Genomic DNA, 9,526 nt, shown 5'->3' with positions numbered 1-9,526 from the left:
AACAAAAGATTGATCCGTTTAGAAGTAATATTAGTAAGCAGGAATAATTTTCTCTTTGATGATGTTAGTATTTTGTCATATAACCCTTTGCGGAAACGACTGCTGCCATCCTAGAGGGCAGTGACGCGTACAGCGCTGGCACAAAGTCATGATGCGCTCGAAGGTCCTCCCATTATTGTCGAACGGCTGCCCACAGCTCGTCCCCATTCGTCGGGCGGTCAGGTTTTCGCACCATGGCTGCTTTGATGTACCCCCCCCCCCCCCCCCATATATTTTAGCAGATGTTCATGTCAGCGCCTTTGGCCGGCCAGGAAAACATGCTGTTTCTGCGATTTTCTATATTTTCCTTGACAAATTTTGTGATATGAACCGGCGCCAGGTCATGTTGAAACATAAAGTCGGCATCGGGAAAGACGCTGTGGGCGTAGGGCAGCAATACATTGTCCAACATTTCTGTGCAGTATCGCTGCGATGTAAGGGCACCTTCTATGCGGTGCAGAGGTCCGAGACCATGCCTTGACACCGCGCCCCACAAGTTCACGCAGTTTCGGCCACTCGCGGCGGCTCCCTGCACATTGGCTAGCTCGTAACTGCGTGGAAATGGTATTTCTGATCATCCTTCGCAAAATCAATTGTGCATTAAGAAAAGTTTCTTAGCGTGTGCCTCTGGTTCGCAAAAGTCGCATCCGTTGGTCTTGGCGAGTTGTAAAAGTCGACTCATCCGAGAAGATCACTCGGCCCCAGTCATCTGCCATCCATGAGGCGTGTGCTTCAGCAAACTGCAGACGTGACTTCTTGTTCCAAGCAGTGATGACTGGCTTTCGTACAGCTAGAGAATTTCGCAGTCCAGCACTTCGGAGGCGTCGCCGGACCGTAGCAAAGGAAGCGTCCACATCTAGCTGCTCCCGCACTTACCTCGCGTACTGGAACGGGTTCTCGACAACAGCAGCTACCATAAGCGCCTCTTCATCCTCCGTCGTTGCCTTTGGTCGACGCCTGTGTGGGGCATCACAGTGTCGGCTTTCCTTGCTGAATGCCTGAATAATCTTGTGGACGGTCTATAGCGGCCTGTGCACGATAGCACCGATGAAGCGCTGTGAATATCCCTTGAGCGAATATTGTACGATTTTCCACCTCTCTTCTTCGGGAACGCGGGCCATGCTGAAATTCAGTTGCTGCTCTGACAGATTCGGTAATGTCCAAGAATACATATACGCTCCTGAAAGACGGAAGCCGCTTTTTAAATAGGCCCACAAGTGTCATGAGCATGCGTGGCCTGGCTACAGATCAACAACGATCGTGAGAACGCCCGCAAAACATTACATATGTTTTCAAGTTTATTGATGCATCGTGGGGAGCGTAATCAGAAGTTCAACATCGTCACCAATCCCGAACCGTACGGCTACCTTATTGCGGTGCGCGCGCAGTAGACGACACGCACTTGCTTGCGTGACGCAATTCGCGAGGCGGGAGAATTTGCGCACGCCGGACACACTGCGCATGAGCAATGCTTCTCGTTGCCGCCACTGAACCGCGCTGTGAGCTCAGAAGGCCACGCGTTCCCGTGTTCACCCTCAAAAACATTGCGACTGTACATTTAGTCGTGCTCTAAATGGCCCAAAACATTCATTCGAAGTTGAAATGCACAAACTTCAGTTCTCGCAAGACGACCACATTGTTTGAAGCCGATGTCAATCCCCTTCAGTGGAAGCATTAGCCTGGCGTGTTGGACGAGTTCGTGCGCTAACTACCGGCAGGTCTGAATTGAAAGTTAAATATTTCATTAGTACAAACATGTTTTGTATATTTCAGTTTTGTTCGCAAGGAGCTAAAATCAAGCCACTCTTTGCACAATGTGCACGCAGCAAGCGGCGACACAGCAAGCGATGCCAACACCGATCAATAATGCCGCTCCGGAAGGACGTGAGTTGTCCACGGTGGCTATTCTCCTAAAGTATTTGGCTCATATATATGATGGGTAAATCTGAACGTATTGTAGTAAAGTGTTTGAAGGTAAAGCCGTCATGACCGGTTTGGTTCTAAAGCGAAAAAGATAGACGACAATATATACCCTTCGATGCAGGAATGTAAACAACCGCCTAGCTTAGGTGGCAACGCGGGGCCCGCACTGGCATCGCCGTTGTCGAAAGAAACCGCTGCTCCACCAGCAAAGCTTTTCACTGGGCATATCCGAGTAGGAGTGAAATTCAGCTAGTGAAATGCTTCTTGTGTGAGTTATTATGTAGGCTTGTTCCTTTCTTTTTTTATGCTTTCATTTCGCTGCGCTTTCGCTACGTACGGCTGAAACAGCGGATTTTTCCCGAAGCAAACTCGTCCAGCATCACTCTGCTGAATACCGCGGATGTTCTTTTCCATTCGCTGCATGAACAGAGTGAAAAACATAAAAGAGAAGGAATTGATTTTTTGTAATAGCAACGTAGAAACATTTCCACATATGCATGCCTAGGTACATTAGATATACCGCGATCGCGTAGGAAACTTGTGATTTATATCTCGCCACTGTGGCGATTGTTGGGTATATGACCTCCGGTCGGGGCCGGGTGATCAGTCATGCGATGTCGACAGCTTATTTCAAAAGGAAGTAAAGACAAATAATGCAGAACAACAACATACAACCAAACCCATCTGGGCTTCGCGTCATCGCCACGACCAGCCATGAATCAGTGCGGGAAGTGACGATCATGTATACTCATATAGACAAGCCTACATGTGTTGGGGGAGCCTGTGCTTGTATGATGTAGGTAGCAGTGACCCGAAATATTCTCTTGTGACCTCGCAGGATACAAATAAATAATAAATGAACGTCCTTTAAGTCCTGATAACGCACACTATATGATCAGTTGTTACTAGCGCGCAGTGCAATACTACTTGAGCGCCTGCTTAAACCTGTACGGCCTAGTATGGTTTATTAGCACCGCGCCTGCCGCACAGCAAAGCCTTGTTGACAAATTTAGTATAGCCACTGAACGTAACAAGTACACTGCGTTACACTGCAGCTGTAGGCAAAACATCTAGAGCAAAATGAATGGCATGCACCGAGCAGGTAAACGGGTTGAAGAGAATTTTATCGCAGAAACACAGAATGAACTCATTAGCTTGCAACATTGGCTACCACCCACAGCCAGTGCATATGTCTACTTTTTGAGGAAGAAGATGCCCATATATTTTTGCGATTATAGATATCGCCCTATGTAAAGCAGCCTGGGAACAGAAACGTCAGAGTTAGGAAACCTACTTCACTAAGTCCTATTCGCTATATTAGCTACCGCACAAGCAGAAACAAGAACGTTTGCCACATCGGGCAACATAGATTATTCGAGCAGTATTAAATGAAATACTGCCGTAAACTGCCACCAAGCTGTAGCTTTGACACATTGAGTGAAATCAAAACCGAACCAGACGTGGAATGGTGAATGCTATGTATCGCCTGGCAACACTGGTCAGCTTGCTTGTCAGATTCAGAGGCACGTTCCAACGCTTGCTCTATTTTTATTGCGATAGCAATTATATGGACACTCAAAAGCAGATTTCTGCCGTCGGCGTCGCCGTCGCCGTTGCCGTGAGGTTCCGTATGACGTCATTTGGAGATGAAATCGTCGCCGCGCGCCGAACGCTGTATGTGCGAGTGAAAGGGCGCGAGGGGCGCGTCTTTCACGGGGAGTGAACGCACGGCGGAGAACAAACGCGCGTTCTGCGCCGTGCTCGCTTAAGGGCTGCAGAAGTAGGCGTCTCTTTTCTCCTTTACAATCAACATATATGTAGAGCAAACGCGCCTTCTTCAGACGCGCGAGAGGCCGTGGGGGAGGGGGAGGGAAGGGAGGCGACGTTTAGCTGCGGCACCAAGTGCCTATTTATATCAGAGGCTCCAGCAACAGTCACCAACGCCGCACGCATTTTGTGCGAACGTGGGCAAAACGCCGACGGCGTCGACAACAGTTCTGCGTGTTGCCGGTGCTGCTGCATGTCCAAGTTTATACAGCTGATAAAGCTACTATCATTACTCTGTTTAGCTCTCTACAAATTTGCTATCGCAATTGATGCTTCGCCTTTCAGGTGAAACTGCGACAACTTTTTTCAATGACAGTTCAATCGCTCGCTCCGCAATGGGAGCCGTTGGTCCGCCTTAGTGAGTTGCCGCGGTGTGACGCTACCCAGAGTACGACTGCTTGCGTCACCCGTGCGCTGAGCACGCCGCTGCCGTCCCGGATGAGATGTGGTAGACGCTTCATGCATTTGTCAGAATTACTTCCTCCAACTTCCGTCTTCAGGCACCACCCGGAGGGTACTCTCCCCCACGACCGTAAAGCAGGCGCGAAGGCTTGCCAATGGGAGAGAGTAGGGAAAGGGCGATCGGAGAGGGTGGTGAACCGTTAATCGGCCGCATCTGGCAGGCTTTGAAAAAAAGTTGTCGCAGTTTCACCTGAAAGGCGAAGCATCAATTGCGATAGCAAATTTGTAGAGAGCTAAACGGAGTAATGATAGTAGCTTTATCAGCTGTATAAACTTGGACATGCAGCAGCACCGGCTACACGCAGAACTGTTGTCGACGCCGTCGGCGTTTTGCCCACGTTCGCACAAAATGCGTGCGGCGTTGGTGACTGTTGCCGGAGCCTCTGATATAAATAGGTACTTGGTGCCGCAGCTAAACGTCGCCTCCCTTCCCTCCCCCTCCCCCACGGCCTCTCGCGCGTCTGAAGAAGGCGCGTTTGCTCTACATATATGTTGATTGTAAAGGAGAAAAGAGACGCCTACTTTTGCAGCCCTTAAGCGAGCACGGCGCAGAACGCGCGTTTGTTCTCCGCCGTGCGTTCACTCCCCGTGAAAGACGCGCCCCTCGCGTCCTTTCACTCGCACATACAGCGTTCGGCGCGCGGCGACGATTTCATCTCCAAATGACGTCATACGGAACCTCACGGCGACGGCGACGGCGACGGCAGAAATCTGCTTTTGAGTGTCCATATAATTGCTATCGCAATAAAAATAGAGGCGGCGCTGCACATTCAGAGGCCTGATTTCGTGAGTAATTTTCGTAGAGCATCCGCGTTAACGCGTTGTTCTGCGCGGTATATGTTTTGTTTCTGAATCACAATCGGAACGCGACCTCATCAACGCGGCCTAATGCGACCGTAAGTAAAGAGAAGCTGCGGGCGCCTTCACCCGCGCTGCCCTCGGTATCCTCTTTGTTAAGTTGAGCTGCAGGATGTGTCGCGCACGTGGTTCAACTTGTGATTACCAGTGGTTGCGTGTTGTCGGAGTGCAGTGATGGTTATGAGCCAGTGCTCAGCGTGAATCTGCACAAAGCGCATCACAGATGGAGCTGCCATGTACAAGGCAGCATCCGAGAAGAACTTTTCTGACGAGAATGCGCGCCTGGTGTTTATTATGTGCAGTCGTAACATTTACAAAAGGTACGTACATTAGCTCTCACCCCCCCCCCCCCCCCCCTTATTCTGTGATATTTGCGTGAGTGATATTTGCGTCAGCGATTTTCGTGAGGGATTCTGTGATATTTGCTCCCTCCACCCTCTTATTCTGTGATATTTGCGTGAGTTTGAGGCAGTGTGCTAGATACCTCGTATGGACTAGCGGTCGAAGCCGCTCCTTCAGTTTCGTCTACAGCCCCGGTTACTGTTATGTTTGCCTTGTAGGTCGTGGTGTAAATTCGAGCTTGGAAACTCTATTCCAAGTACGAATGATCGACTAGCACAGAAGCTGACTGACAAACGAATGTTATTGAGGTTCCGTAATAGCCTATCGATTGTCCTTGTCTCGAGTCGCGCTATGCTACATGCTATGAAATATCTTGTATTTCTTTGTTTTAATGCGGCGTAGTCATTTTGATGATGCCCTCGACGATCTTCACAGGTCTACATACTTCTCATCCATCGTCCTCCGCTCAAGATATTGGCAGATGTCTGTCGAGGACCTGGATCGCGATAAGACCGCATTTCTTACACCCTACGGTCTTTTCCAATTGAAAGTTATGTCTTTTGGCTTATGTAATGCCCCGCCACGTTTGAATGAATGAGAGACTCTATGCTTCGTGGCAACAAATGGTCTACATGCCACTGTTATCTCGGTGATGTCATTGTTTTTTCTCTAACATTTGAGAGCCACCTGATACGCCTATCGGCAGTGCTTGGCGTTTTCCGACGAGCTGGCCGGCATTTGAACTCTTCGAACTGCAGCGTCCGCCGTCTTGAAATTACTGTCTTAGGTCACCGTGTGAGTTGTCGTGGCGTTCAACCTGATCCCGACAAAATTCGTGTCGTGAAAAATTTCTCTGTGCCGCGTTCGGCAAAAGACGTCCCGAGCTTTGTTGGCTTGTGTACTTATTTCCAGCGTTTTGTCAAGAACTTTGCGACATTGCCCGTTTGCTTACATAGCTCCTACAGAAGGAAATCACATTTTCATGGGGTCCTGAACAAGCCTATGCATTCCGCACGCTCACCTGATTTCTCACCACTCCTCTTTATCTCGGTGCATTTTGACCCCACAGTGCCTACAAAAATTCGAACCGTCGCCAGTGCCACGTCATCGGCGATGGTCTCGCTCAGCGGCAACAAGGCCAGGAACGCGTCATCGCATACGCCAGTCGCCTCCTCTCCCCTTCCGAGCGAAAGATCTCAATAACTGAACGTGAAAGCCCTGCCTTAAGTTTGGGCAGCCACAAAATTTCGACTGTACTTGTTTGGCCGCCCCTTTTCGGTTATCACGGACCACCATGCACTGTGTTGGCGCTCTTCCTTGAAAGCACCCGACTGGACGACTTGGCCACTGGGTACTAAAGCTTCAAGAATGCAGCTTTCATGCCCTTTACAAGTCCCGCGCCATGCACCAGGACGCCGATTGCCTATCTCGTCATCCCGTTGAGCCTCCCGATGCCACCGCCCACGATTCCGATGCCTGCGTCCGCGCCATCTCCGACTTGAGTGACATACGCTGTCAACAGCTCAGCGATGCAGACTTATGGTCCATCATCGAACGTCTACGTGCTACTCACTCCTGCTATTCACCTGCTCACCTATTCGTGCTCCGTCATCACATTCTCCATCATCAAAATACCAACCCCGACGGTCCCGAGCTTCTGCTCGTCGAACCTATGACCCTCCGTTCTACTCTCCTCCGTCAGCTCCACGATGCCCCAACAGCCGGACACCTCGGAGTGTCCCGTACATACAACTGCGTGGGCGTCGGTTCTTCTGGCCAGGAATTTACCGTTCTGTACGTAGGTATGTTGATGCTTTTGAGTCCTGTCAGCGCCGCAAGCGCTCGTCCTTGTTTCCCACGGGTCCACTTCAGCCTATCGACATTCCAACTGTCTAGTTCTACAACGTGGGCGTCGATCTTGTTGGACCATTCCTGACTTCTTCTACCAGTAAGAAGTGGATTTCCGTAGCTACTGACTACACCACACGATATGCCATCAACTGGGTACTGCCAAAAAGCTGTGTCACAGACGTCGCGGACTTTCTGCTTCACTATGCATTCTCTACCTAGGGGCGCCACGACAACTGCTGACTGATCGCGGTCATTCATATCTTTCAAAAGTTGCTGATGACAACCTTCGTTTGTGTTCCGCGAGTCACAAGCTAACCGCAGCCTACCATCCGCAATCAAATGGACTTACCGAGTGTCTTAACCACACGCTGACCACGAAGTAATCGGTGTCCGTTTCCATTGAATATCATGATTGGGAAATTCCTTTGCCTTATGTGACATTCGCTTACAACTCGTCCCGCCACGATACCGCCGGCTTTTCTCCGTTCTACCTGTTGTTTGGCCGCCACCCAACGCTGCCCTTTGACACTCTCCTACCAACAACTGCCGACGCTCCTATAGAGTACGACCGCGATTCTGTTGCTATGGTTCACACCGCTCGCCATATTGCACGCGATCGTGTCTCTGCCTCGCAGATCTCCTAAAAGGCGCTCTATGACAGCCACCACAGAACCGTTTACTTCTCTCCAGGCTCTTTGGAACCGTCCCGCCACGTGGGCCTGTCTTCGAAGCTTCCGTCTCGCTACTCTGGCACCTACTAGGTTCTACGCCAGCTCAGTGAAGTCACCTACGAGATCACTCCGGCGGATGGTACGAGTAGCTCAACCCTCTGAAGCCCTACTTAATTGACAACAACCCATCCCTTTCTTATGAGCCGAGACGGCGTTCTCACCGGCGGGGGTCATATCTTACAAACCGTTCCCGTTCATGGGAGAAGGCGCCAGCAAGTGGAGGAAGACGACGACCGAAGAAGGGCAATATTACTGGGCGTTGTCATGCTAGCGGACCTCCAATTCACTTTGGTGGCATTACTAAATGCAGCTATTTATTAGTAGCTTCCGTTGTTACTCTTGGTGTTGCTGTTACTTATGCCGCTTAACTTTACTAGCCTTAGCTAGAAAGCTGTCCTGCACAGCTTACTTGTCAGAATACTTAAGTGGCCTCAAATTTCCGGCAGATTCATATGAAATGCTAAAGAATTGTTTACATAGCATATCTGCGGCTGTTTGCATCAATCGTTTTTTATTAACTAGTGTATAAAACTCCTATCCGTAAATTTGCCAACAGTCATTCTAAGCATTGAAGGAACTTTTATGCCATTGCTTGCATTGAACTGTAAAAAGCTACAGCATGCCAAAAATGGCGTGCTGTAGCATGTTCCGGCTTGTACGCGGTCTCCCCATTATGACGACATAAGAGAAGTAACATTGAAAATTGAGAACGGCAACTTGTCTTTTTGTTCTTTTTATACATACATTCGCTTGGGCGGCTACCACCGCCCCGAGGAGCCGGAGGAAACTAGAGACGCGTGACGTTTCTTCGTGTCCGCCACCCAGCGGAAAGTCGACACGCGCGACATACCCGCCAGCGCGGAAGAGCGGAGGGAAAGGAAACTAGACACGAAAGCGCTTGGAACGAAAACAAAGGGAGGTCGGTGCAAACGTAGACATGGCCGACGCCGGTAGCACAGAGGCAACTCTTTCAGAAACCTTTATCAACCTGAGAGTCTACTGATCTTGAAAATGTTGCCAATTGATAACGTATCTACTGAAAATGCATATCCAAGTTATGCGACGCATAAGCTTTTGCACGGATTGAAGCGATTTTGCATCAAATTCGCGACATTAGTTGTTTTTTTCTTACGCACACGAAAAAATCCAAGTAACCTTAGCCATAAACAGCTTCGCAGTAAGAAATGTAGCTGTATAAAGGGGAATATTTTTTCGGTATACTAGATTAAAGCATTTTTTCTACGAGCCCTTGCTTCCCGACACTCTAGCAAGACGGCTAGGACCGTCGGTGTCGCGACATTTATCATTGTCAGGAGGATCATCCCTGGCCAAAGCTTAAATGCATAGAGCGTGGCCTATTTCCTGCTCTTCGTAATTTGTTATATGCTGCTAATTTCCTAAGCTGGCCTTAACAAAGTACAGTTCAATAAAGGGGCCCTGAAAGGCATTTTAAACAAGCTAAGATAACGTTGCTGATCCTTAACTCGGTTTCT

Source organism: Dermacentor silvarum, chromosome 7 (genome assembly GCF_013339745.2).
Source record: "Dermacentor silvarum isolate Dsil-2018 chromosome 7, BIME_Dsil_1.4, whole genome shotgun sequence".
In the NCBI taxonomy this organism is placed as follows: domain Eukaryota; kingdom Metazoa; phylum Arthropoda; class Arachnida; order Ixodida; family Ixodidae; genus Dermacentor; species Dermacentor silvarum.
Note: the sequence above shows the minus strand (reverse complement) of the source record.